Source organism: Dendrobates tinctorius, unplaced genomic scaffold (assembly GCF_039654945.1).
Source record: "Dendrobates tinctorius isolate UK_male_01 unplaced genomic scaffold, ASM3965494v1 ptg000111l, whole genome shotgun sequence".
NCBI lineage: Eukaryota > Metazoa > Chordata > Amphibia > Anura > Dendrobatidae > Dendrobates > Dendrobates tinctorius.
The window spans coordinates 17,092,818-17,110,892 of NW_027361779.1; the positions used below are offsets into that span (position 1 = coordinate 17,092,818).

Here is an 18,075-nt window from a genome sequence, read left to right on the forward strand (position 1 = left end):
GCATGAAAAATGGGATGTGGGGGGGGGGGATCTTTCTTGAGAAGAAGACAGTTTAAGATTAAGTGAAAGGGTGGGACGTTACTATTAAAAAAGTATTCCAGATCATACCAGGATGGAGGATTGGATTGTGGCCACCAAGCAAGACTTTGTTTGATCAGAAAAGTGTAATAGTAAGCTGAAATGTTAGGTAGCCCGACTCCTCCAAAACGCTTAGGTTTGGATAAAATATTTGATGACGTCCTTGCTTTTTTATCTCCCCATATAAAGCTATGGGCTCTGGTTTGTAAGCTTGTAAGATATGGTGTGGATATTGGTAGGGGAAGGGAGAGAAAAACATATTGGATTTTGGGTAAAATGTATGATTTAAAGGTGGAGATCCTACCCCACCACGAGAGTTCCCTATCGCTGTATGATGCCATGTCTTTGGAAATAGATTGAATGAGAGAGGACATATTTAGGGGTATTATTGAGTTGACATTGTTAGAAAATGTTAAACCTAGGTGTCATGATCCAGTGTTGGATCTGGCGGTATTAAAAGCACAAAGTGAACTTTTTTTACTTTGGTTAAGTTCAAAGGTGTTTTGACTGTCCCCGGTGGTGGTTGTGGTATTGCACTTTGGGTTTTTGTGCACTTAATTAGGTATCAGGTGTGACACCCTATAAAGGTGTGCTAGAGGTGTGCAATCACTGCCTGTGATATTGTGAGTTTGTGTTCACTCTGTTTTTGGAGAGCCTGGATGAAGGATGGAGCTGGTGAGGAGTCCTGCGCAGCTTAGCCAGGGGGGATGTGTTTCAGCTATGGTGTCTGGACGAAGGGCTGGCATGGCGTGGTGGAGTCGCAGTGATGGTGTCAGCGGGAAGTGTCTGCATGGGCTGGTGGAGTGGCGACTATGGAGAGTGGCACTCACCATGTGGGACTTGGCCGCTGAGCTGGACTCAAGCATGCTCGACTTCGTGTCAGCAGCTGAACTCATCCTTGGGACTCTGGTTCTAAGCAGCTGCAACTGGTGTTGGACTCTGCTCCAAGGCTGCACTAAGGTGAAGGATCCTGTTATGTTGATGGATCCAGGTGGAGGAGAAGATGCACTCAGGTGGAGGGCTCTGTTGCTAGGAGCGCACGCAACAGAGCAAAGCTAAGTGGTGTTTCCCCTGTATTGTCTCTTTCCTCATGTGTGTTATTAGTGCAGTGGTGGGATTAGTCTCCGCACCGACCCATTCCCTAGTGAGGGTTTAGGTTCAGGGTTAGCAAGGGCGTTGAGGTACGCGTGCGGCGCCCGGTGCGAAACCGGCATAGGGAACGTTAGGAGTGCAGGGACACTGGCTCAGGGGAGCTCAGGAGGTCTCCAATTCCCTTTTCCCTATTGCAGGGCCCACCATTGTTAAAGTTTCCCAGGTTCCCCCTTTATCATTTGATTTATTGTATAACGTGTAATACCTAAATTCGCCAGGTGGAGGCGGCGTATCCACCTGCACGTTTTTATTATTTAAATGCGCCCCACTGGAGGCGGTGTATCCAGGGTCACGTGTGTTATGGGTTCGCCTTGCGGCATCATCTGCGTCCTGACACACGTGATCATGACACTAGGTAAGTAATATGATTATATGTCCAACTCCATGGGGAAATATGCTGGATTTCCTCTATTTGAGCGTTAGTTAGGTTTAAAGGCAATATTTTAGATTTAGACTCGTTTACCTTGAAGTATGAGATCTTTGAAAATTCTAAGAGTAGAAGTTGAAGTTTAGTAATTGAAGTGAATGGATTCGAGACTGTCATTACAATATCATCAGCAAATAGGCTGATTCGGAAGTCTCTAAGCCTGGCTTTAATACCTTGGATGTCCGGGTCTACTCTTATCATTTGGGCCAAAGGCTGCATTGCCAGAACAAAGAGGAGAGGCGAAAGTGGGCAACCCTGCCTTGTGCCATAGGTTATTTTGAAAGAAGAGGATAAATGATTATTAATGCAGACTTTTGCTGTAGGATTAGAGTATAGAGCCGAGATGCTTGAGAGAATTTTTGAAGTAAAACCGAATTTCTGTAGTGTAGTGATCAAGTAGTTCCAATTGAGGCGGTTAAAGGCCTTTTCAGCGTCAAGAGATATTATAGTGGCCCCAATCCTGTTGGAATTTATTAATTTAATTAGATTTATTAATCTTCTCGTGCCATCAACTGACTGCCTATTAAGAATAAAACCTATTTGATCGTTTGCTATGAGCTTTGGAAGAAACTGAGTTAATCTGTTTGCTAATATTTTAGAAAATATTTTAACATCAGTATTTATCAGGGAGATGGGCCGGAAATTTTTCATTTCGGTATGATCTGAGTTAGATTTGGGTATGAGGATTATTGTGGCTTCAAGCATTTCATTTGGGAAATTACCTGATTCAGAGGCAGAATTAAAGATTTTTGTGAGGTGGGGAGCTAAAAGTGGACCAAAAGTTTTATAGTGGTCATTGGTAAAGCGGTCTGGACCAGGGGCTTTGAAAGTTTTTAACTGTTTTATAGTGTCTAAGATTTCTTTTTCAGAAAATGGTGAAGAAAGGAAGTCTATATCTGTATCGTCTAATTTGGGAAGGTTTACTGATGATAAAAAAAATTGGACATCCAATTGACTTGGCTGTAGCTGAGGGGAATTTTGATTAATATTATATAGATCATGGAAAAATTTGGCAAATGAATTAGCTATTTCTTGGGGATGAGATAAGAGTATTCCTTTGGGGGAAGAGATGGCATCGATTCTATTCCTACATCTGAGCTTTTTAAGCCTATTTGTCATATACCGGGAGGGACGATTAAGGTTGGAATATTGCTTAAATTTAGAAGTTTTAAGCGCCGAATCATAAAATGAGAAGATCAGAGATCTGAGATCTTGTCTGAGTTTGGAGAGTTTTCAGAAGCTATTTCCAAGATCAAAAACAGTCATATTACAGTAGAAGAGCAAGGAGGTACAAAGAGGCATAGGTGAGAAGTAATGGCTGTCCTCGTAAAAAAGAGACTCTTGGCCAATATGAAGCCATGTACTAAGACCTCTCACTAAAGCCAGTCTGTCATAGGCAGTGTTCACAACATCCCTTTATTATATTTATGCATTTGTAGGAAACTCTCCAGTGGATGGATGTACTAGAACTAGCTCCTCAAGATCAAGGAAGGTATAAACTGTCAAGAATGTGATATGTAATGACTTGTTTTATAATCATTCAAGTCTATTTTGGGAAAATTGTTTAAGAGGGACTCATTTTTTCCACATGGAAGTCAGCACATTTTTTACATTTTTCAAATTTTTACAGATTTTTTTTCAGATTTTTATTCACATTGTTCACAATTTTACATATGGAAGTCAGCACATTTTTACATATGGATGTAGGGGTATGGCACTATAGCCTCTTGTGGCTTTATTGGATTTCATAAAATCGAAGTGAAGTAGTATATACAATGCAAAAATTGCTCAAAAGAAAGAAGAAAGCAAATGTGCCATTACCTTCACTTTTTGTCCTTCTGAGTCATCTGTTTATGGAGCCCAACTGGATAATAAAGGATTCAGGTTGTTTGGTATCTTAAGCTTCCAGAACCATTGGACATTTTTATTGATATGTTGAAATCAAGACTCATTTGATCCTGAAATATTTCTTGATCTAAAAGAGGTAAAATAGAGAAATCATTTTTGGAAATACATTGGCATACATATAATTAGTATTAGGCTGTAATGGCACTGTTGGTTTTGCTACTTGCAGGAAACAAGAACCACTCGTTTGCATACTTTCAAATGCCAAAGAGATTTGAAATCCAAATCTGGCTGTATTAAAGGGGTTATCTGTCCTTAGGCTGCAAGTCTGCAGTCACTCCATGTGACTGCAGAATTGTGAATTCTTACATTGCATACAGTGCGCATTGCTAGCAGTGCTGGTGCCGGGAGCGGTGGGTGCATGACTGCAAGTGTTCTGTCTCTGACATAATTAATGACTCTTAACTGTTTAATTTTCATAACATAAATTAAGTGATAATGCTCAGTTTGCCATACATTTTAATGTTCATTGTTTCCAGCTCCATGTAGTGGCCAAAAACAATAACTACAGTGTTAGTTTCATTTTCTTTCTTGATTTTCCCTCCAATTTCCAATGTATTCTGAGTAAGTTTACAAGGCATCATGGTCTAATCCAGCCCCCTTTTTCTGCCCAGTCTGCCATTTTCTACCAGGCTTGCATGCTGAAGCACCTCATTCCTCTTCTTCCCCTGGGTCAGCATCGTCGGTGACGGTGAGTAACCACCCTCCGACATTAATCCCTGTTTTAGATCACCCCTTAGTTAGCTCTCTCCTGGTTTGCTATTAGCACAGGCAATCTGTATAATGTCTATTATGCATTTGTATGTACCCATACTGATTGATTGTATTGTACGTTTATTTGCAGTTTCACCGCCCAATATACCATCACGTTCAATAAAGCACAGATTCAACCTACAGTCTTCTTATTGGACCCCCGGTATAGCGGTTTAGCTGCCCGTATAAACTATAAAATCCCATTCATTTAGCTGAAGACGGAAAAGTGAAATGATGGCTCTCCAGCTAGTGGGAATACAGAGAGAAGAGCCTTCCATCTTGCAGGATCATAGAGGACAGCGGCTCTCCAGCTAATGGGAACTCAAAGATAGAAGAGTCTTCCATCCTGCAGAGGCCAGTTACACAGTGCCATCCAGCTAGTACAGTTCAGGGAAAGGACAACCCTTCATCCAGCTTGCAGGAACTAGTAAACTGCAGAAATCCATCTAGTGAGATTCAAGTCACCTGCTACACAGAGACTGATACAGCTACAGCAATCTCTGCACAGCCAAGCATTCCCTCCAAGACACCATGTCCCACAAATCACACAGGACAAAATCTGCTACATACATCTCCTCAAAGACTGTATCCATCAGCAGCGTGGTCTCCATTGCCCGCGCAAATGCTGAGGCCGCCAAAATGCGAGCAAGGTATGCTGAAGAAGAGATGCAACTTAAGTTAGAGAAAGCATGCATAGATAATGAGAGAGCCGATCAAGCGAGAAAGGCGCAGTTAGAGAAGGCGCGAGTGGATGCAGCCTTAGAGAGCCTAGCTGCCAAAAAGGAAGTGGCTGCAGCACTGGCAGAGGCAGAAGCACTGGAAGCCACACACAACCCTGAGCTGCATCGCCGTAGCAGTGCGTCAAGTCTGAAGTTGCCGCTGCAAGATTCACCACAACGCACATCTCAATATGTTAATGAACTTCCTGATCCAAACTATAACCAAGATCACGACACATCCAGTGAAACGAGTGAGAGTCATCATGAGGCTCAGCTCCAGGGAAACGTGGAGCAGAGCAACTCTGCTGTCTACCTTGCCCCTCACCAGGTAACCAACGTGAATCACCTTGCTGACACACCGCACGTCAGACCAAAGCAATATGACACCAGCTGGAGTCACCCTGAGGATACTAACAGGTATGAATGCACCTCACATCACTATCAGGGTGACCCATCACCAGTATACTCTGCTGACAACCGGTTCATGTCAGAACTTGCTAGGATCTTCACACGACGTGATCTGGTTACTAAGGGACTCTTGAAATTCACTGACCACGCTGAAGGTTACAGAGCTTGGAAAGCTTCCTTCCAAAATGTTACTAGAGACTTGGGGCTGCAACACAGGGAAGAGATAGACCTCTTAGTCAAATACCTAGGAGAGGAGTCAGTCAAACACACAGTAAGGATCAGAGACATTAACATAAATCACCCTCAAATCGGTCTCAAAGAGATCTGGAAGAGGTTAGATGAGTGTTACGGCTCAGCAGAGGTAATAGAGAGAGCCTTGTTCAAAAGAATTGATGACTTTCCTAAAATATCTAACAAAGGTCTCCCAAAACTTAGAGAGCTAGGTGACCTGCTACAAGAGGTCCTAGTTGCCAAATGTGAAGCTGACCTACCAGGACTTGAATTCCTTGACACAACCAAAGGTGTTAACCCTATAGTACAAAAGTTGCCCTACAATCTACAGGAGAGTTGGCTCACACGTGGTTCCACGTACAAATACAAACACAGTGTTTCATTCCCTCTCTTTTCTGCTTTTGTAGACTTTATACATGAACAAGCAAAATCAGAAATGATCCCAGCTTTGACTTTGCAATGTCATATGCTACACCCCCACCAGCTGCAAACCCACGCAGAACATCTGTGGCAGTGCACAAGACTAATGTTTCTTCTCAAAGTTCCAATTACAGGTCTGCTGGCCGCTCTCAATCAGAGACAAAGCTACAAGAACCTGACAAGCAGTGCCCGCTCCATCAGAAGCCTCATCCTCTCCTGAAAGTCAGAGCCTTCAGAGGAAAATATATGCCGGATCGCTGAAGCTTCCTGAAAAAGAACGGTATCTGCTACAAATGCTGCTCATCCACCACTCAACTCGCCAAGGATTGTAAGGTCAGTGTAAAATGCACAGAATGTGGTACCACAGATCACAGCACTGCCCTACACCCTGGCCCAGCAACATGGAGTGCACAAAATACGCCAGCTGACAGTGAGCATGGCGGGGAGGAAAAGAGCACTGATGCAGCTATGCCAGAGATCACTTCACAATGTACTGAAGTCTGTAAAGGGACAATAGACAGTAGATCTTGTTCTAAAATATGCCTCGTCAGAATGTACCCAAAGGGCCATAGAGACAAAGCTGTGAGACTCTATGCTATCTTGGATTATCAAAGTAATCGATCCCTGGCTAGATCAACATTCTTTGACCTATTCAACATTAAAGGGCCAAGCACTCTTTACTCATTAAAGACATGTGCAGGTACTGTGACAACAGAGGGAAGGAAATATGATTTTCCCTCCAATTTCCAATATATCCTGGGTAAGTTTACAAGGCATCATGGTCTAATCCAGCCCCCTTTTTCTGCCCAGTCTGCCATTTTCTACCAGGCTTGCATGCTGAAGCACCTCATCCCTCATCTTCCCCTGGGTCAGCATCGTTGGTGAGTAACCATGCTCCCACATTAATCCCTGTTTTAGATGACCCCTTAGTTAGCTCTCCCCTGGTTAGCTATTAGCGCAGTGTTGTGAGTTCATTTTCCCCTTCACCGTCAATGTCTGATGAACTCCCTCTTCTGGTGAAGGAAGGTAGTGAGGCTGATTACCAAACACCTGAGCTGGTAGATGATGACTGGGTAACAGGAACTTCTGACTGGATATAAGGCAGCCGACGCCCTTCTGAGTCGCTGGTGATTTCTCTGCTGGATTCTTGGAGACTAGTCTGATTCCTGCTTCCCAAAGAAAAGTTTTTGCTCTGCTATTGAACTCATTAGTTTTGTTTTGTTTACTTTGCTTTTTGGAGTTCAACCATTCTCGGTCGGGGGTGTGCTGAGTTCCATTTTTTGTCTCTGATCAGTTTGGCTCTTTGCTTTGTCTTCAGGATTTACCTGAGTGCTGATATAGTCATTTTGAAGTCCTAGCGACTTCAGGGCCTGTTTTTCCTATCAGACGGTTGGGACATTTTTTGGTAGGGTTTTTTACGGATTGCAGACAGCAGCTTTTCTATCCTGTCCTTTTTAGTTAGCTTGGGCCCCATCGTTTGCTCAACCTATCTTTCTATCTGTGTTAGTGTTTTCATCTTGCTTCACCGTCATTATATGTTGGGGGCTGCCTATAGCTTTGGGGTCTGCTCTGGGGCAGTTTAGATTTCCCCTTTCTTTCTTTAGGCCTATTTAGTTCTCTGGCTGTGATCGAGGGGTCTAGGGCATCATAGGAACCCCCCTCGGCTACTGTTAGTTGTTGTGATAGGATCAGGGGTCTGCAATCCGATAGCTACCAACCTCTCCTGTTTTCTGGACTTAGCTTGTATTTTTGTTTTTTCCTCCTTCGGTGACTCATTCATAACAGCGCAGGTAATCTGTTTAATGTCTATTATGTATTTGTATGTACCCATACTGATTGATTGTATTGTACGTTTATTTGCAGTTTCACCGCCCAATATACCATCACGTTCAATAAAGCACAGATTCAACCTACAGTCTTCTTATTGGACCCTCGGTATAGCAGTTTAGCTGCCCGTATAAGCTATATAATCCCGCTCATTTAGCTGAAGACGGAACAGCAAGTATGTGATTTGTAGACATAGGGTCAAGTGCTGACTAGATGGACAAGCCCAGACAAGTCTAATCAAGTCTAATCAAAATGTATCCATAAGTATGCAAATCGTATACTTGCAATCACATGAGCACTGGCTGCTGCTGCCAGAAAATCCTCACAGCTCGCAATGTGCTCAATTTGAATATTCACAAGTTTTCGGTAATATAGAGTGAACTTAAGGCCAAACAACTCCTTTAAGAGATATGAAGAGAAAAACAGCCCAGGATTGAGCATAGATAATAAGCATCACACAGATCTACGTTACAAGAATTCATTCATGCTATTCGGGGTGTCTCTGCAGGGTAAGGTTTTTAGTTTGCATACAGAGCATACTTTCTTATACTTGCTGAAATAAAGTATCATACTTTAATATTGTTATGTAATAGATGACATTTCCTTAACATATACAAGGCAGCCTGGTAAATTTACGCTGCACGGCTTCTGAGTTGTGGTGTATTTCTCTTAATTTGTTACCGCTTAGCGCCATTTTTACCCATTAGGTGCTAAATAATGGAATTTATTGTTAGGCTCTGCTTCCAGTTTGAGCATATGAAAGATTAAACTGAATAGCTTGCTTTTTTGCTTGGTCTGTTATATTAAAAGGAAACAATTAATAATAAAAAAACTTAAGCGATCACATTGTTATGGTGTGCCCTTAACTCTTTTAGCTTCCTCTTGATGACCCTGATGTTACATATCGTGTCTGCTACATATGGGGACAACCAGCACAACCATTTTCCAATATCAAGATTTATTAATGAAGAAATGACAATAATCCATTTATAATACCTTGATGCAATATTCTCCTACCTGTGGCTCTCCAGCATTTGCAATACTGAAACATTTACTGACAGCAGAAAACTACAGTTTTGAGATGACTAACCAACTACATGGACATACCTGAAACTATTTGTGTCCAAGGAATTATAACGGTAATCTGCCATCAGATTTTTGCTATCCCAACTGAGAGCAAAATGATGTAGGGTCAAAGACCCTGATTCCAGTGATGTACGACTTACTTTATTGCTTGCTGCAGTTTTGATTAAAAGTTGTTTTATCTGCTGCAGATCTAGCAGTTCTCTGAATGCTGAGCTCTATATAACCCAGATCACACCACTGATTGGCAGCCTTCTGCCTATGCATAGTGTACACAGAAAGTTGCCAATCAGTGGTACGGATGTGGTTGGACTACCTGGCCTAGTGATAATCTCCTGCTAATAAAATTGTCAATTTATAAAACCTACACTAATCAGTACAGTAAGTGACACATTCCTGGAATCAGAGTCTCTGGCCCTAAATTATGATGCTCTCAGGTTAGGTAGCAAAAATTTGGTGACAGATTTCCCTTAAGCTAATCTCCTGCTTACAGTCATTTTTATTACCTTTGGTTTGGATAGCTAAACCTTTATATGTAATGCATTGACGTTTGTTCCAGTCTTCTACATGTCACATGCGTTACTACAGTGTAGCAAACATGAGACAAGAGAAAGATTTGTGCTGCTTATGTATCACACAGAGCATTGCCTATACTGAATACGATTGACGCTAACTCATAGCTGTCGGTAAAAGTTTTCAGCCGGCTATGTAAACAGGAACCTGATTCATTCACAATCTGCAGAAATTTTACAAATGCTGGGCAATTAAGGCAATTAAAACTCAAACCTATTGAAATGTTGAACTTTTAGTTATATAATAATTAAGCTTTATTTGCATAAAATCAGAAATGCCTTAAAGAAAGTAAATATCACCCTTGACCTTTTTCTTTGTTTCAGCCTTCATGTGTCCAACCTTCCACACTAATTAATTTCGGGATATAGTTATGATATTAGTTGGGGCAGATACTGAGCTCTGAGTGCCTTAATGCATACTGTTTTATCATTGCGTTCAATTCATAAACAGTATGCAATATTCCCATAAGCTCCCTCTAGAGGTGATTACAGGTAATCTGAATTTTATTATTTCAAGGGGTTATTTGGGACTATTTCATTTTTTTACTCTTGGCCTAATAACTTACAGACAGGTACAGACAGGTTGCTGCTAACTACCTGCCTGTTGTGCCCATAGCCGATCTCTGCTGGCAAAGTGTATTCCCAGACCGCTCCTACCAATGATTCAGCAGATTACGCTGACAACGCAATGACAGAGAAGCAGCTTCCCTTCTGCTCTGTTGAAGGGGCATGACTACCAACATCATACTGATTGACAGCCAGCTCCTTGCTGCTTAACTGGGGGGAGCCAGCTGTTGTCTGCAGTGATGCCCTATAGAGTTGAGCGACTTTGGTCGGATCAGGTTTCATGAAGCAAAATATGTTTCAGATGGAACTGGTCCGACTAGGGCAAAAAAAGTCTGACTTTCATCCGAAACCCAACCCCAATGCAAGTCAATGGGGAATAAAAGTCGGCATTGGGTGGATGAATGTCATCCGCTCAATGCCGACTTTTATTTCCCATCGACTTGCATTGGGGTCGGGTTTCGGATGAAACTCCGACTTTTTTTGCCCTAGTCGGACCAGTTTCATCTGAAACAAATTTTGTTTCATGAAACCCGATCCGACCAAAGTCGCTCAACTCTAATGCCCTATTGACAGAAAAGCCTGGAAGAAGAAGAAGAACTGCTTTATTGATGTGGAGCAGCTGAATCGCTGGCATGAGCAGTCAGTGACCACTTTGAGCTGGCGCCAGTTAGAGCAGGCAGGTTGTTGCCTCTGTTAATTTTTAGGCCATATTAAAAAAAAATAGTCCTGGACAATCTATTTAAATCTATCTCTAGTTGGGGTATTTGGAGTTCACTATCATATACTGTATAGAGCATTGAGGACATGTTAAGAGATCTATGAACACAGAATATTGCACTTCAAGGTCTGCTGTTTTTGTTACTCTCTATGATTCACCATCTAAACAAGGTAGCCCATGCACTTCATTTTTTATATGAAAAGAAAACAATCTCCATAAGCCTTAACCATGCACTGTTCATTCTGATACACTGCAATGTGCTTTAACAAAGCAGTCTCATGATAGGCTGGAGAATTACTGAGGTATAAAAATATCTAATGCTGTTAAGGGATTTCTAAGTAAAATGCTTCATGTTTGTCCTCATCAAGGAAATCATGATTGTGTTCCAGGGCACGGCAGAGAGTAACCTTGAAGAAACCATTAAACTGCCGGTAGCTGCTGCACTTATATCATACTGTAAAATCACCCAGCTGTTCATTCATCATGCACAGTGTCGGCAGTATGTAAAATTAATTTCAGACCTGAAACTTCTTCCTTTCAAATCATAAAGGAGCCATTTATGTGCAGGAGAGTAGGAAAATGGCGAAAAAATAAAAATGTTTATCAGAAATATAATATTGGAGGAATAACACTTAAATGTGTCGTTGCTAAAGTACAAGGCTCAGCAATTATAGTCATACTGTATCCTCTAATGAAATATAAAATAACAGATATGCCCAATGTCAGCAGTAAGTAACCCTCATTTGTTTAATAAGAAATAATATAAAAAATACTGTAAAACTTCCATTTCAAACCAGTGGTGCAATACTGACTATGTGCCTGGAGCAACATTGTGTGAAGGTCACATTGTATAACTAGGGCCTTATTCATACACGCATGGCTCACGTACATGCACTAGCCGTGGTTTTCACAGAACACTTACCAATTGCTGTTTATGGGGCTGTTCACATAGTGTTTTTTTTGTGGACAGAGTGGTTCACAAAACCCTGGAGATATGTCCGGTTTTAATTCGAGTGAAAAGTCAATGGGTCCATGAAAATCATGGTCGGCACGCGGTTGGCAACAGTGGGCAATAGGTGTGTTGTCCATGATTAATATTGCAATGATTAGGAGACGTTTGTGATTTATTTATTACTAGATGGTGGCCCGATTGTAACGCATCAGGTATCATTGGTCACACCTGGCCAGCCGCGACCAATCAGGCTAGAGCCGGTCATCTCCCGGCTGCGTCGCCGCTGACCTCCATGAGGCAGGAGATGACCTGCGGCACCGCAGATCTCCCGACGGTAGGGGTGGCATGCGCCGTTCGAATTCCGTTCCAATTCACGGCCGGATTACGCCTGTCGCTGATTGGTCACGGCTAGCCGGGCCCGCTGATTGGTCACGACCGGCCGGGTGCGACCAATCACGGACACGGGATTTGTGGCCGGACTGTGCGGCCGGACTGTGCCTGTCGCTGATTGGTCGTGGCAGGCCGGGATTTCCGTTACAAACAGAGAGACAGAAAGACAGAATTAGATGATTATATAGTAGATTCAATCAGTGAAAATCACTAATAGTAAAAACTGATACTGACCAAGCTGATGAAACTGATAGCCATAACACTGATGGACAACAGTCCATGTTCTTATGTACCAGAGTAATTACAGACATCTCAGTGCAGCCTTAGAATTCTATTCTGTTAGTTTCCAAATGAAACACATTTTCACATGTTCAGCTTTTCTTAGAGTTATATTTAGTGATTCTAAGGCGTTTTAAGAAGATCACAAAGTAAGTTAAATAGAGATATTCAGCAAGAGCATGCAATATTTAATTGGTGTATGCCATAAACCAAAATGTGAAAAAAGCTTTTTGATGACATATCTGGGTCGGGAGCAGGAAGTAGACCCCCGGTGTAGCACCCCAGATACATGTGAACCAGAGCACTGGGTCGTTAGTGATTTATATCATGACTTGTTATTTTAGAGTTCTGTGCTTTATTCAAAATATTATTTCCTGGTTGGATAAGCAAACCATACACCCTTTGCAGTAAATAGCTTATACAATCATATATTCAGAAATTACTAATTTATTCCTTACCAGTAATAAGTCCATAAGCTACCCATAAATATAAATTATGTATCATTGATTCATACAGTGGCATGTTAAAGTTTGTGAACTGTTAAGCAAGTTGAATATGAAATAATCTCTAAAAGGTTTAAAGCTAAAGGTGACACATTTCCTTTGTATTTTAGGCAAACATATATATATATATATTTTTATCTATTACATTTTAAAAACTTCAAAAAGGAAAATGGACCAATGCAATAGGGCACCAGCCAAGAGTCTTTCAATTCCTGTGTGAGGGTTTTTCATCCATTCTTCCTTGGAAAATTCTTCCAGTCATGTAGATTCCTGGGTCACATTGCATGTACTGCTATTATGACGTCTACCTGCAGATTTTCTTCTTTTTTTTTTACCTGCAGATTTTCAATGATGTTCAGATCAGGGGACTGTGAGGGCCATTGTAAAACCTTCAGCTTGTGCATTTTGAGGTAGTCTACTGTGAATTTTGACCTGTGTTTAGGATAATCTTCCATTTGTAGAAGCCATCCCCTTTTTAACTTCTGCTTTTTACAGATGGTGTTATGTTTGCATAAAGAAATTGGTGAACATTCATTTAATCCTTTGCTCCCTCCACCCATGAAATGTTCCCCGTGCCTTTGGCTGCAGCAAAACCCCAAAGCATGATTGATCCACCCCCATGTTTAGTGGCCAAAGAGTTCTATTTTAACCTCATCAGTCCACAGGACTTGTGTCCAAAATGCATCAGCCACATTTAATGTTCTTTTGCATAATGCTGATGATAAATTTTATGGTGAAGATACAAAAGTTATCTGAGCACACAAATCTGCATAGGTGCCCAAGCTTTGCATTGACCCATTTCCCTTTTCATAACTTTTAAAACTGTAAAAATTACTAAATATTTTTTTTTGCCTAAAATACAAATGAAATGTGTGATATTTAACTTTAGGCCTTTTAGAGATCATTTCATCTTCAACTTGCTTAACTGTTCACAATAACAATAATTTTGACCAGGGAATAAGGGAATTTTATTGATAATGCATTTCAGAGTTATTGTAACTCACTTAACGTGTTGTCAATAAAATTCCCCTATTTCCAATCTCCTGATTACCCTGTTCCTCTGGACCCAGCAGCACCTGCAAATACCACATTTCCATTCTTTTTTGTCCGCAATGTCCATGCAAGACTTGGTCAGGTTCAACAGGTGAAGCAGCAGCCACGACGTACTACTATTCCTCAAGCCCTGTGCAGTGTTGTTCTTGCAATTTTGCACAACCTTACCAAGTGAGTGGCTCCCTTGAATATCTAATTCTCAGTTTTATCCCACTGATTTCACATATGGAGAACCTCTGCTTCTTATTCTTTTATTTATGTAATGCAAGGGGGCTTATAAGGATTGTTTTCTGGGCTTAACATGTTTATAAAGTCTGGAATCACTGTATCTGGGTCCTTGGATGTGCTCAACATTCGAGGAGCATTGACTCGTGCTCTGATTCAACAGTGTGATGCAGCAGCAAAAAAGGCAAATGCAATTCTAGGATGTATTAACAGAAGCATACAGTCTAGATCACGTGAAGTCATTATTTCCCTCTACTCCTCGTTGGTCAGACCTCACCTGGAATATTGTGTCCAGTTTTGGGCACCACATTTTAAAACAGACATCAACAAATTGGAGCAAGTTCAGAAAAGAGCGACCAGAATGGTGACCGGTCTGCAAACCCTGTCTCATGAGGAAAGTTTGAAGGATTTGGGAATGTTTAGCTTGCAAAAGAGAAGACTGAGAGGAGACTTAATAGATATCTACAAATATCTCAAGGGCTGTCACATTGTAGAATGATCATCTTTATTCTCATTTGCACAAGGAAAGACTAGAAGCAATGGGATGAAACTGAATGGGAGGAGACAGATTAGATATTAGAAAAAACTTTTTGACAGTTAGTGATCAGTGAGTGGAACAGGCTGCCACAAGAAGTGGTGAGTTCTCCTTCAATTGAAGTCTTCAAACAGAGGCTGGACAGACACCTGTCTGGGATGATTTAGTGAATCCTGCTTTGAGCAGTGGGTTGGACCAGATGGCCCAGGAGGTCCCTTCCAACTCTATGATTCTATGATTTGAATATTGAGTCTCCACCCTGCATATTTGGCTTCTGTTACTCAGCCAGTAAGCATGTGGGTTTTTCCTGCCAGTCACTGTAATGCTGCAGTTATTTTGGTAGTGACATTACTGTGATTGGTTGGCCGCTTTACCTCATCAGAGGTTATAAAAGGACAGGTGCCACTATGCTCGTCTTACTGACCCCTTTGCACAGCTCAGGGAAAGATCTTATTGGAGGGAGAGAGTGCTTGTCCAGGCCTGTGTGTGCACAGTATAACTAAACAGAGTCCTGTAGTGTTGACACTGGTACTGAAACTGAACCATCATACTAACAACCCTTCTAAGGGTTTATCTTGTTCTTTTTCTATTTGTTTGTGATACATTCTGTATTTAGGCTAGGAATAGCTGCAGAAGCAGGGAGAGTGGCAGAATACAGCCTCTAGGCAAGAGAAAGACCTTTGCAGTCTGGTGCTAAATATATATCTGCTACACGTGACCACAATTTTTTTTGGGGGGGAAGGGTGGTGGAAAAATTGACTATGTTATCATCCATAGAGTATAGCTTTCTGCTAAATTTTGGTGGTATATAACATTCAACAAAAGTGTTACTTTTTTTTTTATTCAATTTGTCATCCATAGAGTATTACATGCTTTGGGGTACATTGCGGTGGTATATAACACTCAAAAAAAGCATAAAAATATTTTATGGATTCATTTAGTCATTCATAGACTATTATGTACTTTGTTTTACATTTCGATGGTATATAATACTCCAAAAAAGCATTCAAGACTTTTTCTGGATTCACCTAGTCATGCATAAAGTATTCCATGCTTTATATTACATTTCGATGGTATCTAAAACAAAAAAAGATCAAAATACTCCAATAAAAGTTTACATTATTTTTCTGGTTTCAATTAGTCATCCACACAGTTAATGAGGCTATTGTTGCATTATGAAGTTTTATATAAAACTAAAAAAAGTTCAAATTTTGTTCCTGGATTCAATTAGTCATCCATACAGTTTAACATGATATGTGTAAAGTTTGGTTGGTTTAAATTATTTAAAAACCACTTGGCCCGGTAGAATTTACAAAATGCTTTTGTTTCAAAAATATACTAATGTCATACATACTGTATAACCTGCTTTGTGTGAAATTATGTTGGTTTTTTAAATAAAAAGAAAAAATTGGCCTGCTACAGGTGTACAAATTTGGTTGTTCAAAAATTGACTATTGTCATATATATTGTAGTACTTGGTTTGTGTGAAATTTCTTTGGTTTGAAATAAAAACCAAAATTGGCCTGCTACAGGTGTACAAATTTTGTCCCTTGGTACTTGGTCCACAGCCTCAACTATTTTTCCTGGTGTGGTGTCCCCACCTTGTACCAGCACTTGTCCAGAAACATCACCCTTGCCCTTACTAATGCGGTTACTGGGATTGTCCACTTAATGACCATCACATGGACAAGCACTTGTGACAAAGGATGGTACATTTCCCTAATGACACACTGGGTGAACATTGTGGAGACTGGGGCCAAGTCCCAATGTGGCACAGCACATATGCTGACAGACACTGAGGATTGCTGGCCCTATTACTATCAAGGTTTCTTTCACCTCCTACAGCAATTTCTGCACCCCCTCGTGCTTCTCCTCATTTTCCATCCCCCATGTGCTATTTCAGAGCATGTCGTCCACATCAGCCATAAGCTGGAAGCCTAGCAGCACTGCCTCAGTGAAGTGGAAACAGGCTCTGCTGAAGCTAATTTGTCTAGGAGACAAACCGCACACCACAGCAGAGTTATTGACAGGAATAACAGAGAAGATGGATCTGTGGCTCTTGCAGCTGAACCTACAACCAGGCACCGTCGTGTGTGATAATGGCCATAACTTGGTGGCAGCTGTGATGCTTGGCAAGCTCAAACACATACCATGCTTGGCCCATATGGTCCACTTGGTAGTTCAGCGGTTTCTGACATCCTATCCAGATTTGCCAGAGTTTCTGGTCAAGGTACGCTGTGTCAGCGCCATTTTCATGAGTTAGCTACAATTGCTGCCAACTAGTATGCAATGTGACCACACCCTGGAACTTCACACTGCACATGTTGGCAAAGCTTTGTGAGCAGCAGAGACCAGTTGTGGTATACCAGCTCCAACATGCCAACATGTCCATCGGTATTCTGGTCAGCCTCCGCACCTACCAAATGAAGAGTGGGCATAGTTGTCTGACATTTGTGCAGTTCTCCAAGACGTTGAGGACTCCACAAAGATGGTGAGTGGTGATGACGTCATCATCAGCTCAACAATTCCACTTCTGTGCCTACTTAAACAGTCGCTGCTGACAATTAAGCATAGAACTTTGCATGTAGACCAGGTGGAAACGGAGGAAGACATGAGACAGGGAGATACTACCCAGTCCAGCCTCATCTCATTTGCTCAGCACAGATTCGGTAACAATGAGAAGGTTGAGACTGAGGAAGAGGAGGAGGAACAGGAACTGGTTGATAGCATAACAGAGGCTAGTACCCACACAAGTTTTGTCCTGTCTCTCCTATTTGAATGGACTGAGGAGGAAGAGATAGAGGAGGAGATGGAGAGTAGTCATTATGGTGGAGACAGGGAAGTGCTGACTGTAGGGACCTTGGCACATTTGGCAGACTTAATATTTTTTATGTACTGCTGCCTTCCCTGTAACCCTCGCATTACATTCATCTTGGCAAAAGAAGAGTACTGGTTGTTCATCCTACTTGACCCATGCTACAAGGAGATCCTTGCATCTCTCCTTTCTGAAGTGGAGAGGTCTACTAAAATGTTGCTATACCAGAAGGCCATTGTGGAAAATATGTAGAAAAAATTCCCATCAGACAACACTAGCTGAAGGGGGCAAGCTTCCTTGTCCAACCAAGGAGGAGAGATGAGGGAGACAGACAGCAGGTACAGCAAAGGCAGATGTACACTGTCAAAGGCCTTGGCTAATTTCATGACATCCTCCAAGTGTCCAGGCCCTGATGACCAGGTATTTTTATTAAGGAAGGAATTTTTTTTAAAGATGATCAAGC

At 41.5% G+C, this 18,075-nt stretch overlaps 1 protein-coding gene across 1 annotated transcript in view; it reads right to left on the bottom strand.

Moving 5' to 3' along the window:
* FUT9 (fucosyltransferase 9) overlaps positions 1–18,075 on the bottom strand; it is a 364,209-nt gene that overhangs the window by 169,528 nt on the left and 176,606 nt on the right. The window contains exon 2 of the mRNA XM_073589540.1: positions 3,479–3,632. The gene's annotated coding sequence lies outside the window, so the exon portion shown is untranslated. The remainder of the gene's footprint in view (positions 1–3,478; positions 3,633–18,075) is intronic.